A 17,909-nucleotide genomic window follows, 5' to 3' on the forward strand; every position below is an offset into this window, starting at 1 on the left:
CCACATTTCCCTCTCTCTTTGTCCCCCAGCAACCACAAATCTATTTTCTGTTGCATACTATAGATTTGCCTGTTCTAGACATTTCATATAATTGGGATTATACAATATCTGGCTCTTTGTGACCAGCTTCTTATACCTAGCATAATGTTTCCAAGGTGCATCCATGCTGTAGCATATGTCAGTTTGACATTCTTTGCTACTGAATAACATCTTATAGTATGAATATATATATAATAGTTTATCTGTTCATCCATTGAACATTTGGATTATTTCCACCTTTTTGCTATTATAAAAGTTGCTGCTTTGAACATTGGTGACCAAGTTTTGTGCAGATGAATGTTTTCATATCTTTTGGGTATGTACCTAGGAAGGGAATTGTTAGATCTATTCTTTTTTAAAAATATATAGGCATTCTTTTTTTTTTTTTTTAGTGTCAGGGATTGAACTCAAGGACACTTAGCAACTTAGCTACATTTACAGCCCTATTTCGTATTTTATTTAGAGACAGGGTCTCACTGAATTGCTTAGCACCTTGCTTTTACTGAGGCTGGCTTTGAACTTGAAATCCTCTTGCCTCATCCTCCCGAGCTGCTGGGGTTACAGGCATGGGCCACAGCTCCCAGTTTATGAGTATGGAGTAATATCTTATTGTGATTTTAATTTGTATTTTCCTGATGATTAATGATTTTAAGCATCTTTTCTTGTGCTTGTCATTTATATATCTATAGTAACGTGTATATGTATCTTTTGCCTATTTTATATTCTGTTATTTGTATTCTTGTAGAATTGTATGAATTCTTTATGTATTCTGTATAAAAGTTCCTTTTCAGGCATATGATTTGCAAAAACTTTCTACCAGTTTTTTGCTTTGCCTTTTTACTTCCTAAATGATATCTTTTCAAGCACATTAATTTTACATAAACTTACGTGTCTCATGCAAGTAGTATGCATGTTTTTTATAGGTCAGATATTACAACTCTTATTCTGTAAAATAGAATGTTAACCTTCAGAGAAGTTGAAAAGTTCAAGATTGCTTAGCTAGTAAGTAGAATACCTGGGTTTATCTGACTCAAATCGTCATGCTCTCATCTATAATGTATTGTTTGAATAGGGTGATAGAATATTAGTAAAGGTGTTGTTAAAGATGTATAAGATCTATTTACATATCAACAATAAATATGATATTTTGGAATGAGTGGTTAAGAAATGATGTATAAACTCTTTAAGGAGAAAATTTACTTAAAGATATTAAAGGGGATTTAAATAAAATAAATGAAGAAACATATAATGTTCTTGAATAGTGTGATGTGGATTGGTGGTATTGTTTCAGAATATTCACTTTTGCTATAAAAAATAAATGGGATTGATGAAACTCTTTAGATGTGTTAAGTATGGATAAGCAATTATGTAGTATACGTGTGTGTATAAACAAATACAAAGGGTTGGGAGGACTAAAGTTCATGAGGCACAAAACACATCTAAATATTCATGATACACTAAGTATACAAGAGACACTTAATATTTAGGATGCACTAAATATATGTTGTATATGAAAGCACTCAATATTTGTAGTGTCATAGTTCAACTATTCATTAGTGGTACCCATTCTGACCTCACATGATCTCTATCCAATCAGCATGGATTAAAGCCAAGATATTCAATAGGCTAATTGGAAGGCTACAGTTGTGGCCAGGTGTACTTGCCTGAGTCTCCAATAGAAGTATGTATTATTGGTCCACAGTACCTTCCACTTGTTCAAATCTCAACTTTGTACCTTGCTACTACTTTATTAGTGGGGAAAGCTCATATGGTAGGAAAGAAAGAACAAGAGGCAGGTAATGTGGCCCTTCCCCCAGCTTGGATCCTATCCTCCTCTCTTGCCATTTGTTTCTCACTGTGTGTTTTAAGGGGACTTAATAACCACATGATTTGAATATTTTAATTTAGTTTTAAATCTTGTTGTTCTATGACCTCTGAGATAGCTTTCCTGGTAGTATAGCTTTAGGCTAACTGTACATCAAGGTAATTTCCCACACAACAAAAAGCTTGAATTTCTGAAAGTTAATAGATCAGATGGCATTTTAATCAGAATCTTAATATAAACTTCTCTTATAACTGATCAGTTGAATCTAACTGATGCAACTTACTAATGTAAGTAAAGCAATGATGCTCCTGAGGAAGAAAGAGGGGGAAAAAAGTAGATGGAGAAGATCATGGTGATGGAAGCTCTTGTCCTAGTACATAATAAGATTTATTTAAAGTACATTTATTAAGACCATGTAGTATTGGCATATGGATAAATAAATATACCAATGGAACATGATAGCAGTGTATGAGAACTATGTTGTAACTATATCCTGTGCTAAAAAGATGGATTCAGTATTCATTAGAAGTGGAGACACTTTAAGGAGAAAGTGGCAGCAGCTTTGGGTGTCAGTAAGGTCAGATGGCATTACCACCATCAGCTGAAGCAGTTGTACAGAAAAGTGAGAACACTATTTTGCAAATAAGAGCAAAATGTAGTCCAGAGTGTACACACACACACACACACACAGGATCATCTGAAGGCCTCCAAATAGCTTAGGTACACCTTGAAGAACTGGACTTCTTGCAATTTCTATAGAAATACTGTTGGGTCACAACTTTCTTTCATACCCATTGTTAATGAGAATGGGAATGCATGGTCATGTGAATTTTCATGTTTTAGAAAGGCCCATTGATACAAAGAATACTTTACACAAATCACTTGTAATCACATATGACCATGGGTTGAATTGGCCCCCTCTAGAAGATGTTTAAGATGTTAAAGTCCTAACCCTTACTACTGTGAACATGATTTTATTTGGAAATAGGATCTTTTCAGATGTTCAAGTTAAGATGAGGACATTGGTGCAGGCCCTAATCCAATATGACCATTTCCTTATAAAAAGGGGAAACATGGACACAGACAAATAAAGGAGAGAATCCCACATGAAGATTGGAGATATGGTGCCATAAGACAAGGTATTTCCAAAAGCCAGGAGAGGAACCTGAAACAGATCTTTCCCTAGTGCCTTCTGAGGAAGTCTAGTCCTGCCGGCAAATTCATCTTAGACTTCTACCTCTTGGATTGTAAGATAATACATTTCTGCTGTTTCATCCACTCAGTAATGTAGTACTTTGTTATGGTAGCAACTCACACAACATGTAGTTGGGAGAAAATGAGTACCTTGGTCCTCAAGGCGAGCTCTGGGAGATACACCAAAACATCATGTGAATCTTTATTCACATGATGAAAAAAAAAGTAAAAACATTAGCAATGTACATGTCAAAAATCATTGGTGATGTAATTAAGTTTAAGTGTTTACAATAGATTGAAATAGCAAATTACTCTTGGAATAAAGTAATATGATATTTATAAAGTTATGTTATATATGTCACAAGTCCCATGAGTTTTCAGTTCATGTACAAAAGGAGAAATCTACTTAAGACAGAATAGTATAAATTGAAGGAAAGGTGCTCCAGGTGATGGCCAGCTGGGAGCATTTTTTAAAGAGGGAAGGAGGATGGAGCCCAGAAAGAGTGGAGTGATCTGAGGAGTTGCCAGCACAGCACCAGGAAAACAGAAAAAGGAAGCAGATTTTGTTTATTTGGCAGTTTGTAGGCCCTAATTCATGAACTGGAAATACTCATTGCACTAAAAATGATAGACAAATTTGACTAGAGGTGTTTAGAAGTCAGGGAGAAGGCTATAAGAATGGTTAGGGAAGTCTTTATAGAGTTGGATTTAAGCTGAATTTTGAAGGTCAGGCATTTTTCCAGAGGCCAAAGAAACATGTCCCAGAATTTTTGAGGGAATTTGGATGTTTTATTTTGTATTGTGATACAGGGTCTCACTAAGTTGCCCAGACAGGTTTTGAACTAGAGAACTTCTTGCTGCAGTCTCCTGAGTAGCAAGGAGAAATTATAGCTGTTGATTTGGTTTGAGAATCTGTTTGAACAAAGGTGAAGAAAACAAAACATGTAGAACATAGAATTCAATGATTTAAGTGCACTCCATAACATTATTTTTTGTTTGTTTTAAAGTCTATTTTGTCTGATATTAGTAATAGCTACTCTAGGTTTCTTGTAGTTGCTATTTGCATGATTTATCTTTCTATATCCTTTTACTTTTTTCTTATTTGCATATGTGAATTGAAAGTATTTCTCCTGTAAATATCACACAACTGGTTTATTTATTTATTTATTTATTTATTTATTTATTTATTTATTTATTTATTTATTTTTGAACCCAGGGCCTTACACATAAGGCAAGAGTTCTATCATTGAACTACATTCCTAGCCCCTCCATTCACATATAATGATGTAGTTGGATCTGCAAATTTACTTTTAGTTTTCTTGTCTGTTTTGTTCCTCTTTATTGCTTTCATTTGCATTATGTGAATAATTTCTAGCCTTTGCTTGTGCTGCTACAACAAATTACGATAGACTGGTGACCTGTAAGTAACAGAAATACATTTCTTACAGTTCTGAAGTCTGAAAAGTCCAAGATAAGGGCACTCTGCTTCCAAGTACCTTGTTGTTGCTTCTTGTAGAGGCCACACTGTGTCTTCATATGGCAGAAGCCAGAAGGGAAAAAAGGCCTAATTAGCCCTTTCTGGGTCCTAATCTGTTCCCAAAAGGCCCTATTTCGTCATTTTACCACAATGGGAATTAAATTTCATCATAAATTTCAAAGGGTACATATTTAAACCATAACATTTTCTAATTTGGATTTCAATTTTATTAATGATCTTTTCCCCACTATTGTTTTGTTATTACTTCCTTAGTGGCTACTCTGGGGCTTACTGTATATATCTTAATTTATCAGCTTAGTATTTATGTCTTTTAAAGAAGCTAAGAGAAGAAAGGACAGCAAGCATATATTTTTAGTTGTTGTTTATTATTATTTGTCCTTTATGGTTTTCTTCATTTGTTCCTATGGATTCAAGTTACCACCTGGAGTCATTTCCTTAGTCCAGTTCAGCTTTTTTCTACTCACTTCCTTTGTACCCTTATTGGCAAATGTATTACATTTCTATGTGTTATAGGTTCAACAATTTATTATTTATCTATTGTTTTATTGCTTATATGTCTTAAAAGTTTTGTTGTATATATTTAAGGTATCTAACGTATTTTGATATACATATTAAATTAAATGATTAGTATAGTCAAGCAAATTAACATATCCTTGTATTCTCCTCTGGCTCCCAGTGGGAGTATTCAACAAATTTTACCCGTCTGCTGGAGTTATCTAGCAGGATTGATGCCTAACTACCTATAGCTGGAATCACCTTGATTACCATGTCTTGGGTTCTATTTTTCCCCTTCCCTGCAACATTTTTCCTTTTTTTTTTTTTTTTTTTGGTGCTTCTGGGACTCACCTTCCAAATAAACTCGCCATGCTTAAATTCTTGTTTCAGGATGTACGTCTGGGCAAACCCTGTGTAAGTCACATGTCCAACTCACCTACTCTCTGATCCCAGCTACCAAGAAATGCTCATTAGAAGCTACCAACCTATAGGTTCAAAGCATAATGTTACATTAACAATATAGTAAGCTACATGTAGAAAGTGAAATACACTACATACCTACCCATTAAGATAAAAATTACTATCTCATATTGTAACATTCCATTTATTATAAAATAGAACTTTTATTATTAATGTTAATTTTGTTCATGAGCTGAAGTATAGGGTATAGGAAGAAAGAAAAAAGGGAAGGAGACAAAGAAGGGAAAAGGAAGGAAATAAAAGAAGAAGAAGGAAGAAAAATCTATCTGCAGAATGAATGTTTTGTTTTTAAGTGGCTTTTGTGAATCATGAACATTAGCAATGTGTCACTTGATTCATAGACCCATGCTTATAGGATCAAATATAGGAATAAATGAACACTGAAGCCTTGATTTTGGTCACAGGCAAAAAGGAGGAAGTATCATTCCATCAAATGAGCTATTTGTGCAAAAAACTTGATTCAAGATCCCTTTTATTTCTTTCCTGTCATCTTTGGTTCATTTTTTAGATAGAAAGGAATAAAAACAGAAACATTCTCATATCAGTACCAATTTAATAAAAACTGGTTCTTCACATGTATAACAAAACATTTCTCTAAAGAATAAAGAAAAATAAAAGTCTTTGTTCTAGATCTACAACAGAGATAAAATGTAAATATAACAGTGGGGAAATCTGTAAACCTGATATAAAGCAATCTACCTTTAAAAGATGATTTATACTTTGGAGGCTGATGAAGAGTACTTGAGTCTAGCCTGGGCAACATAGTGAGACCTCATTTCAAAAAAAAAAAAAAAAAGAATTATAGTCTAAAACTTAATTGGAATTTTAAAAACTTACAGAGAAATTATTCACAAAATATTCACAATAGAACTCCTTACATATAGTTCACTTCATTTTACAAATAAAAATAACATCATAAATTAGTAAGAGAGATCTAAGCCTCTTAGAGTGGTAATACTCTTTGATCTCTTGTATTTGTTTAAACAGAATGTTCTTCATAGAGACTTTTTGATGAAGAACAGTGAGTTCTGTTATTTATGAAGTTGTGCTTTAATTCAAACAATGAATTGAATTGGAAAGTTTCCTTAGATTCCTTTGCCAGTTTCTGAAGTCCTCTTTCCCTCTAGGTTGGAGACAGCTTCCTCCCCACTCCTCTGCTATGTCTGGGGTATTTTGAATGTTTTTTACACTAAGAACCATTTACTGTTTGACCTGCTGTTTAAAGAGTTGAAATACCAAATAAGTCATATAAAACAACGTGAATCTGCTACAGCATGGGATTTAGCTGTTTCTTCATTCATCAAAGACCAGCTTTCCAACTCCTGCCTGAGTTCTGAGATAAAAAAGACACAGATTCAAGTTCTGCCTCTGTCACTATTTTTGGTGAATAAAAACATGGGTTGTCTAATAAATGAACCTAGCAGTTCTCTGTAGGTTATCTGGATGAACTAGCTGGGACTGGGGACACGTCTTTCCTTGCCATTGGAAAGGGTAGCCTCTGAAACAACTAAGGCACCAGTGGTTCCCATTCTCCTCAGGGGAAGAGCTATGCCTAAAACCAACTTCCAACAGAGTCTAACAAGCAGTGTGGCCAGACAGCTGGCACCTAAACTCAGACCATTTAGTGCTCCAGCCCAGACTTTATGTCTCCTGCTTATAAGTCCACTCTTAACTTGCCCTATAAAAGAGAAAGGAACAGCGGGTGGATCCCTCTCTTGAAGCACAGCCCTGTTGTGCTTTCAGCTGAACCCTGGACCTGCCTAACTCACCTCATCTGCCTGTGACATATACCAAGAGATACTACACTGCAAATATATTTGTAAGCACTCTGGACTTGTAATATATATATTACTTCCTTGATCCTTAGTTTCCTCATCTATGAAAAGAGAAAACATACTATTTATCTCACAGGATTGTTCTATAAGTTAAATTTACTCATTCAACTCATGTGAAGCACTACTGAGTTAGTTTTCATGTAACGTTGGCTGCACAGATAAAATACACCATCTTTGAGAGAGTTTTGGTGTCACGGAAGGGCATGGACTTTTGAGCTAACGAAATGGCTCTACATTCCAACTTTGTTACTTTGTGTCCTTGACCTTTAATCTCTGAATTTAAGAGAGGGTGTGAATGTTAAGTGAGATTCTATCTATAAAAGGATCAGGTGTACACTTAGTACCTAGTATATGCTCAATAAATTCTTGATTTGTTTTTCTGCTTCCCTTCTTCCCTTTTCCACTTCCTCCTTATTTCATGCTTCTTTGCTTCTTACCCCATTTGGACTTATTCTTCTTTGTTTCACTTATCTAGACTCTTTCCCCCCTCCAAATCTTTCCCCAAACTGATATGACATATTTTTCAAAACTCCACACATTTTTGACATGTTGTAGGAAATATAGGAATGAATTCTTAGAGGATGTGGTCTTGAGGCTGAGAGAACTTTCTGGAAGGGCCCTGAACCTATTGTACATGGAGAAGTTGGGCAATATACATTCCTGCTTGGTTGTTTCAAATTTGTCAAAACTTCAGTTACTACTTATATAAGTAGTTAATCAGATTTGCATCATCATGGAAATTTGGGTTGTTCTTTGCTTCCCTCTTCTGGTGACTTTTTTTTCAGATTTCTTTGGAGAGTAGCTGTAATTTGGAGGGTTGTAGTAAACAAGTCAGTAATTCTAGAGTAGTATCTAGTGATTCTAGAGTACCTTCTCCATCTCTCCTTCTGAGAATCTAAGATTGTGTTGTCATTTTACAAGGGTTTACTGACGTCAATGGGGATTGAAAGACTAGAAAAATTGAGATTTGAAATTAGACATTATGTTGAAGTAACAGAGTAGAACTCAGCTAAGATGATGAGCTTGGGATAGTGGAGGGGCTCTCTCCCTAAGAATCTTAACTCAGTGACATCAAGTCCAAGGCAGAAAGCAAATTAATAAAGGGACAGATAGTGTAGGGAGTGCTGGCTTAAATACATTCAAATGTAAGCATTTCAAGCATTGAATATGCCAAACCAAATGTTAGTGGGCTAAATTTGCTCCATGGGGCATCATTGTGTAATCTTTCCAAGTCTTACAGAATTTGGTCTCCAGGAAGTACAGCTACAGATAACAGTGGTGAGCCAGCAAAGTGGTCACCACCAGGAAAGTTCAACTGAGTATCCAGGGGTGACTTGAGAGGGAGGATTGTTATGGTGTATAGTACTGGGGGAATAAGCCAGGAGTTAAGGAGGTACCAGTTCCCTGGACAAGAGTATTAGGAGGCTGGTCTTAGTGGAGGCACTCTGTGGTGATAGAAGGAACAAAACAGATTTACCAACCAGGAAGGCCTAGGTATGAGGCTAGAGATTTTTATTGGGACTCAGAAGAACATAACAAATGACAAGACTAGCAAGCTCCTCGTTATTACTGAATTACTTGCATGGTTGAACTAATGATCTTTAAATCCCTTGAAAACATTTTTATTACTTTTTAAAAACTGATTTTTAATTGCTGAGAAAAATACAGAAGCATAATAGAAAAGAACTTTTAGATTGTCATGTGTAAGGGAAGACAGGATGTTTTCCAAAGCTCAGGGCCAAGTAGGGAATCAAGAGCTTCTTACTTAGGAAAGAGGACTTTGTGGGTAAAGGTATAAGAAACTGGGGTAGGAGATAGAAAAAGGGTTGGCTAGACTTCCTAAAGTATCTAGAATAGGACTGATTTCATATTATTTCAGATTATTTATCATGATTTTTGGTTTGAACATATTGTAGTTTGGCACCAAAATATAAAACCTAGCTCTTGTCCAGTTAGATCTTTATTATTTATAATACAGCTAAACTTTTTAAAGGAATTATGAACTCTCAAATATGAAATATCCACCTTAGTTAAATCCATGTTCTAAATTCTTTTTGGGGGGTTATGGACTATTTTGGCTTACATATACTACTGATCTTCACATCATGGTTTATACTGTCTTAGAATAATTCTGGCTTGACGGATATATGTATAGAAGTGTAAAGAAAAAAAGAGACAGAAGCAAGGTGCAGGACCAAAGTAAAAGGTCTGTTCCTCCGAGCTGCCAGCTTTATTTATATCCATAGATTACATTAAGTAATTGGCATCATTAGTACATATTGCTCATTTAAAAAGTTACTGTTATATGGGAAGGTTTAGGCACAGTGACATAATTGTGTTATCTAACAAGAGATTTTCTTTATTCCCAAAAGCTTAGTGTCTGAGATTAAGGTCAAGGCTGATAAAACTCTAGCACAGAGCCTCCTCTTGAAGGAGATTACCATAGTAGTTAGGCACTGAGCATGTATTAGTTATCTTACTAGTTCCTGAGAGAAATTTCAGAATATTCCAACTGTGGGAAACAGAGTGCCTGTTACCCCCTGGGAGTTTGCTCACCAGAGGAATGCTGCCTTGTACATTTCCACAGCCAGAATCCTTACAGCTCCCCTTTTTCTGTTGTATGGAGTTTTGGATGAATAACATTTGTTTTCTCTTTAATGTTGGTGGAGGCAAAAAAAAAAAAAAAAAAAAAAAAAAGGTAGGCATTAACAGTAACAAGCATAACAAAACAGTGCCAGTATTGGTAAACATCCACTTAAGAACAAGGAGTCTGATTTTTTCTGGAATTCCCATAGCTGGGGTATAATAGCAGAAAAACATTATCATAAGGATCAAAACAATTACAGAGTTTTGTGTGTAAATTTAGCAAAAAGCAGTAACCAAATTTTCCAGAGTGTATTTTAATCCCTTTTGAGCCAACAGCTGTTGAATTGAGGCTGTTAATGATTTTATATCTCCCCAATTCACTGGAGGTCGGGTATATTGGGGCCATCTTTTGGTGTTCCTTCTCATTCAAGGAGAGTGATTGTCTTTTGTTTGACAGAATCCTCCTCATCCAAGGTCAAATGAAACTTGGGGAATGAGTTGTGAAGTCCTTTATGCAACTCATGATTGACAGGTCTCATGAACCAAACCGGAATCCAAATAGGACCTGTTGGTGTAAGCAGAGTAGCATATCTTTTTTTGCATGTGATTAGAAGCATATGATCTTAACTCAGGTGAGGTGGTCTCTAGACAAATCTTAGATAAGGTGTTTCATTTTGAAAATAATATTAGTCTCTTTCTTAAATATTACTTTATAAAGTTTTTATATCTCATTTTTTGAGTCTATGTGAATCAGTTAACATAATTTAACATTACATATGAAATACAAATCAAGTAAAGCAAGAGAGCCTCAAACACTTTTGTGGGGAAGAGGAAAAATATCTTTACATCTCAAATTGTGAAAGCTTAAATAAAACAGGCTCTCTTTATTGCCTATTAAAAATATATCTGACGTTACCTCTCAGTATAGAGAGTAATACAAAATTTTATAATTTATGACAGATTATTTTTATCTAATTATAGAATTGAAAAGCTCACAGATAAAGTTTTAATTAGATTTGTTATTTTTTTTTAAATGTTTTTTTATTCATTTTTTTTTAAAGAGAGAGTGAGAGAGGAGAGAGAGAGATAGAGAGAGAATTTTTAATATTTATTTTTTAGTTCTCAGCGGACACAACATCTTTGTTGGTATGTGGTGCTGAGGATCGAACCCGAGCCGCACGCATGCCAGGCGAGTGCGCTACCGCTTGAGCCACATCCCCAGCCCCCTAGATTTGTTATTTTTATAATAGACCACTGTTATAGAGAAGTTTAATTTGGAGAACACCAGTTTTGTAAAGATGTTCTCCTAAACCTTATATTCAAAAGACTTTATATGACTACTTTTAGAATATGAAGAAACCAGTTAACAGCACCACAATTACATTAATGTTTATAATTACACTGATGTTTTTATATTAATAAAGTTAAACTTTGAAGAAAAATTTAGAATCTGGAATGTAGCATAATATTCTAAAATAATAGCTTATCAATGTTGGACAAACAATAATGTTTTTAAAACCTATTTTTTGATAAAACTTCATAACATGTAATTTTTAGTCTGGAGAACACCAACTTGGGAAAGTGTTCTCTTAAGCTTTATATTTAATGAAGTTTACTTTTAAAGTACACTTGAGAATCCAGAGTGTATAGTAATAATTACAGATCTGTATGGGTTAACAAAAATCAAAGGATATCCTTAAATCTCTTATACATTTAGGGAACAGTGTAGAAATTGACTTAGTCAAGGCAAACAGATATAAGACAGGTCTTTAAACTTTTACATAACACTTAGGGAAAGCTTAAACAGAATAGTTCTCAGATGCACACATATATACCTAGACACATATATTTTGGGTGTCAACAATATTGTTTTAACCTAAATTACAATTTTAACCAGTTACAAAGTAATCATTTAAGTCTTTAAAACAGGTACACACCTTAATTTTCTTAAGACTTAACTTCCCAAGTAATAAAACTTAACAAATACAAGAAAATTATCTTGGTAAGAGTAGACCAATGTTTCAGACTTTGCTTTATATCAGTAGATTAAATTTCAAATAAATTTAATGGACTGTGCTAATTATAGCTAACTTAATCACAAATACAAACTTTTTGAAGTATAACCTTCACTTACACAGACTTTCTTATCACTTACTCAGACACTCTTGTCACTTACCCAGACCCTCTTATTGTTTCACAATTTTTACCACACAAGACTTTCTTACCCAGAAACATTTTCTTTTTCCTTTATATACTAATACAAGCCTTATATCTAATTTCCATCATAAATCTTATGTCTAACTCCTTCCACAAGCCTTATATCTAATTTCCCATCACAAACCATCTTATATTTAATTCTCCATTACAATATTATATATCTTTCTCTCCTTTTAAATTTATAATTTGAAAACATCTTATATTTAATTCCCCGTTACAATCTTATATATCTTTCTTTCCTTTTAAATTTATAATTTGAAAATTTGTAAAATTTTAACTTTAGGTAAATTACTCCTCTAAATAAGATGAAATACTTAGTTGTTTATATTATGTTAATTGAATACAGCTGAAACATTTTGGACCCTTTGTATATATAACTACACCTGTTAGAACTTTAACTCTTAGTAACCTTGCTTTAGTGAAGGCCCAGACAAAGCAATCTTAAATTTCTTTGTTAATTTATCCATTTGAGAAAACCTATTTATGAAGATTCATTCCACTTATGTTAAGTTTAATTTACTCATTTTAACTGTAAAAATAATAAAATATCAGAAAAATGTAATTAACAGTATTAATCATTCCTTTCCAGTTGAAGAAAAATCCCAGAAACAATGACTATTACATTACATTGTAGAGATTTATAGAAATCAACACTTCATTGTTTGACCACCTAGAAAATATTTGTGAGTTAGAATTTTAAATACATCTATATTTTTATTTGATTACTTAATTTGAATTAAATTATTTGGATTCATTTTTTTTGGTTTAAATTTTCATTTATGAGTGCTCATTTGTCTAAATACCATTTTTGATAACAAGTACCTAATATATAGACAGACATAGGACAGGTCTGTACAACTGGAAATGCCAGGTATAAAATCCAACAGCCATGATGGACATTGAAATCAAAGGTTTCAGATGGTTGTCATCTTAATCCCCAATATCACCATGTCTATATCCTCAGAATGATTTATTAAAATAAATTTTTGAATGTATTTGAGAGCTAACCCTGGAGAAACTGGCGTCTAGACAAGGACAGAATGTAAAAAACTTTATAGTTAGATAAAATAAGACTGATCAGAAAACTACATCAACTTATGTAGAATATTAAAAAATGTACACGGCTGTAATACTAACTTCTTCATCAAGTCAGAGTGTACCTTTAGCTCAGATAAGAGTCAGTTGGAAGTCTGTGAAATTCTCAGAAAAAAAAAATTGAAAAAGAAAGCTTGTACATTTGGAATTATTTACTTTTGTCTTTCTGTGCTGTAACATTAGAGAGGAACTGGTTAAGAAAGCTAGCTGAAAACAGCTGAGATAGCCAGCTAAGCAGTTTTGATTTAAAAGGGACACTTTTTTCCTTCTTTCATCTAAACTGGTTTTTCATAAACCTAGTAGTCTTATAGGCCCTGTAATTTACATTTTAAATATAAGGCTAGGAAAGCTAGAGATCCAGCAGAAGCTAAGAGGTGAGGAAAACTGTTGTAACACTTTTTATTTTATAAGATTATTCTCTTAAATAATAGTTGTAATTTATATTCTTTTTGGAGAGTTCTTTTTTCTTCTTTTTGTTTTTAATTGTTCATGCTCTAATTGGCAAGTGGGATTGAGCCTAATAGGACAAACAGCTAAATTATGAGTTTTTCCTTTCTCCTGTACTTGTTGCATATTTTCCATTAAATCAGGATCTAGGTGGGGGTGGGGTGATTACTGCTGCTGGCCACTGCAGATAATTTAAAGGGGCCACACACCCAGGAGGTGCTGGGATGGTGGCAGTGGGCAGTGTGGGAGGGAAAGAGAGCCTGGGATGAGAATTATAAAGCTTAAATTTAGAAATGGCATCATGACAAAGAAAACAAACTTCCAGCACAAGCACAGGAGCTCCATGGCTCCTCATGAAGCTTCTTACCTATATCTTCCCAATCTTTTGAACATAAAGAATCACTTTCTGGGTACCAGGAGCAACAAGAATTTATGTCTGCTAGCAAAGCAGAAAATAAATAAGTAAACAGCATTACTTACAGTCCAGGCTTGTGAAGTAAATCAGAAAGTTCAGCTTGATGATGATGGTGTTGAGCATCAGGGAATTTCCCATAGCTTACCAGTGGGGCTGGGTACCAGATGAAAGATGCATGTCAAAGCCTGTTTCAGGCAGTAAGCTACTCCCGTCCCCTGTTAATGTGTCTGTCTCAGGTGCCAGCTGTAAAGAAAAACAAAACGAGACAGAAGCAAGGTGCAGGGCTAAAGTAAAACAGCTGTTCCTCTGAGCTGCCAGCTTTATTTATATTCATAGGTTACATTAAGTTATTGGCATCATTAGTACATATTGCTCATTGTATAAAGTTACTGTTATGTGGGCAGGTTAGGATGCAGTGACATAATTGTGTTATCTATCAAGAGAGTTTCTTTATTCTCAAAAGCTGAATGTTTGAGATTAAGGTCAAGGCTGATAAAACTCTTGCACAGAGGCTCCTCATGAAGGAGATTACCATAGTAGTTAGGCATTGAGCATGTATTAGTTATCTTACTGGTTCCTTGGAGAAACTTCAGAATATTCCAACTGTGGGAAACAGAGTGCCTGTTACCCCCTGGGAGTTTGCTCACCAGAGGAATGCTGCCTTGTACATTTCCACAGCCAGAATCCTTACATAGAAGAGTATGAATCTTTTTAGTCTTCAACTATTGGCTTATATTATGTAATAGTGATTGGCCACTATGTTTTTATTTTCGTGACTTTTTAAGGGCAAGTAACAAATCACTTATGCCAATAACTATATACCTCAGGCCAAAATTAATCATTGTCTGCTGATACATTGTCATATTACATTCTAGTTCTGGAACTTGTATCTAAATGCTTTTACTTGAATGCAAGAATTAATGAATTTTTTTAAACAAAAAAGGTATTTTAGAAGAGAAACATTTCAGTTTGCTATTCTCTTTGCTAAACTACACTTACACATTTTCTAAAAGAAACAAAATAAATCATCTATCATATTCCTGTAAAATGGCATTTTTAATTCATAGATGCTTTGTGTATAACGTGTTTCCAAAGTGTAAAATCTAAAATCTCCCATGTGACTGCCACAATGAACGCACACATACATCGAACATCTGATATTCTAACATTATTTGAATGCTTAGTTTTTCTTTAAACTCCCCCCCCTTTTGTCAATAGTCACATCTGCTTTAGCAATTATGTGATTTTTTAAAATATTTTTTAGTTGTTGATGGATCTTTATTTTATTTATTTGTATGTGGTGCTGAGAATTGAACCCAGTGCCTCACGCATGCTAGGCAAGTGCGCTACCACTCAGCCACAACCCCAGCCCCAATTGTGTGAGTTTTAAACTTTCTTCTGAAAAAGAGTTTTAAAAACATTTATGTTGCTCATATATTACAGCCATTATCTCTTTGGTTACTTGAAAAGCTATAATAAAAGTAGAGAGAAATTAAATTAAAAGCATTCTTAAGAGAACTTATGCCAGACATGTTTACTTCCTCAGTTTCAGCTCTTTTGCCAGAAGAGACAATGGTAAAAACATCTCTAGCCTCTAACTGAATCATGTGATCATGGATTAGTTAAGAAAGAGCAACTCAGGAAATAGAAATTCCAATCCGATGTAATTTCATGATGCCAAACCATTTATTATGCTCTAAGGCATCTTGAATCTGTACCTTTAAAAATTGGGAAACAAATAACTACTGAACAGTGTGGAAAGAATGAAAGAGAAACAGAAACAGGCCAGGCATTAGAAGGTCTTGTTTTCTAAACCCAGCTTTATCACTTAAAATAGCCATGTTAATTTAGACTTCATTTTCAGAGACTGTCATCTTTTCTCATCTATCAAACATAGATAACAGATATCTTATTTACATTATGAAAGTGGCAGGAAAGAACAAATAAAATAACATTGATAGAATAACTTTATAAATTTCAAAGTGCTATGCAAATGTAAGTTATAATTTCAGAAACAACATCAGGGCTTTGCTATAATACCTTCTGTTGCAGCATGGAATTCATCATATGCTGCTCTATTTCAGATTGTTCAAAGACGTATGTCAGTGGCAAGGCTGCATCATATTCATATGCGCAGGAATTTCTAGGTTGGTATTATAATGAAATTCAAAGGATACTTATTTTAGAATTCTATTTTTGTTAAATCACATATATACTATTTCAAGGACTTACATTTGTTTTGAGAATTCTCAGATTTTTCCTCACTCATTTGTTTCCTATTCCTTTTACCACAAACTCCACCCTCAACTTGCCCTCCTGAACAGTAAGTTAAAATAAATGTTTATAGAAGAACCAGAGGTCATATTTATGTTCCAGATCTTCTGGATGCCTACAGCCCAATCAAAGGGATATGAGATGAGTTCATGGTGCTGCTCTAGCTATGGTAAAATATAGCCCAGCAATGGCTCATTTTCCCTGGTCCACCCTTCTGAAATCAGGCAAACACTGACATTTCTAGGGAAAAGTTGAACTCCTTTTATTTTTTGTAAATCAAAGCATTCTTCATAATATCAGTATCAATCTTCAAATCCATATGTCTATCTCTGATCTTTCCTTAATATTCCAGACATCCACCTGAGTATTTGAGGGTCCTTGCTGATAAGTAGGTTAAGTATAAGAAGGGTAAGGGATATAGGACAATTCCTATCCTCAAGGTCCTTGCAGGGTACTATAGGAAATCATATACAGGGTTGTTGCTTTGGAGGAAGCAGGTGAGCAAAACTGAACTTCTCTCTGCTCATTTCTACTAAATACAAACACATTGTATATACAATGTATTCATGATCTGCACAAGTAGTAGCTTAGGTACATCAGTGTTTTTTTCTCTACTCAATGATTGTGACTCTATATACAAAACACATCTCTATTTTTTTAATTTTTTAGTCACTGATGGACCGTGATTTAATTTATTTATTTGTATGTGGTGCTGAGAATTGAACCCAGGGCTTCACACATGCCAGGCAAGCACTCTACCACTAAGCCACAACCCCATCCCCACATTATCTTTTTTTTTTTTTTTCAGTTTTCCGCGGACACAACATCTTTGTTTGTATGTGGTGCTGAGGATCGAACTTGGGCCGCATGCATGCCAGGTGAGTGCGCTACTGCTTGAGCCACACATCCCCAGCTCCAAACCACATTATCTTTTTTTAAACATATTTTTTATTTGTAAGTGGACACAACCCCTTTATCTATCTATCTATCTATCTATCTATCTATCTATCTATCTATCTATCTATCATGTTGAGAATCCAACCCAAAGCTTCAAATGTGCTAGGCGAGCAATCTACCACTGAGCCACAACCCCAGCCTCCTCAAACACGTTATCTTTTTTTTTTAAATTTTTTTTGTTAATTAACCTTGTAATTTTTTTTTTTTTAGTTGTAGATGGACACAATACCTTTATTTTGTTTATTTATTTTTATGTTGTGCTGAGGATCAAATCCAGTGCCTCAAACGTGCAAGGCAAGCACTCTATGGCTGAGCCATATCTCTAGCCCCTGGACCTTTATTTTATTCATTTATTTATATGCAGTGCTGAGAATTGAACCAGTGGCTAACACAGTCTAGGTAAAGCACTCTATCACTGAGCCACAATCCCAGCCCTAATACACATTATCTTTTAAGTGAAATTCATAGTACCCTATTTCCCTTTACATTTCAAGTTGAGAAGAGAATAATTAGAGAGATTGGGCCAGGGCTTATAACTTTCAGTTATTGGCT

At 34.5% G+C, this 17,909-nt stretch overlaps 1 long non-coding RNA gene across 1 annotated transcript; it reads right to left on the reverse strand.

Annotated features, from left to right (window-relative positions):
• Positions 1–9,580: 9,580 nt before the first annotated feature.
• LOC144254126 (uncharacterized) lies at positions 9,581–16,255 on the reverse strand. Its single transcript, XR_013343419.1, has 3 exons — positions 16,167–16,255; positions 14,192–14,369; positions 9,581–10,517 (listed from the first exon to the last, which is right to left on the reverse strand). It is a non-coding gene; the product is annotated as an uncharacterized LOC144254126 (long non-coding RNA).
• Between the last annotated feature and the right edge of the window lie 1,654 nt (positions 16,256–17,909).

This window comes from Urocitellus parryii, chromosome 1 (genome assembly GCF_045843805.1).
Source record: "Urocitellus parryii isolate mUroPar1 chromosome 1, mUroPar1.hap1, whole genome shotgun sequence".
NCBI classification, from domain to species: Eukaryota; Metazoa; Chordata; class Mammalia; order Rodentia; family Sciuridae; genus Urocitellus; species Urocitellus parryii.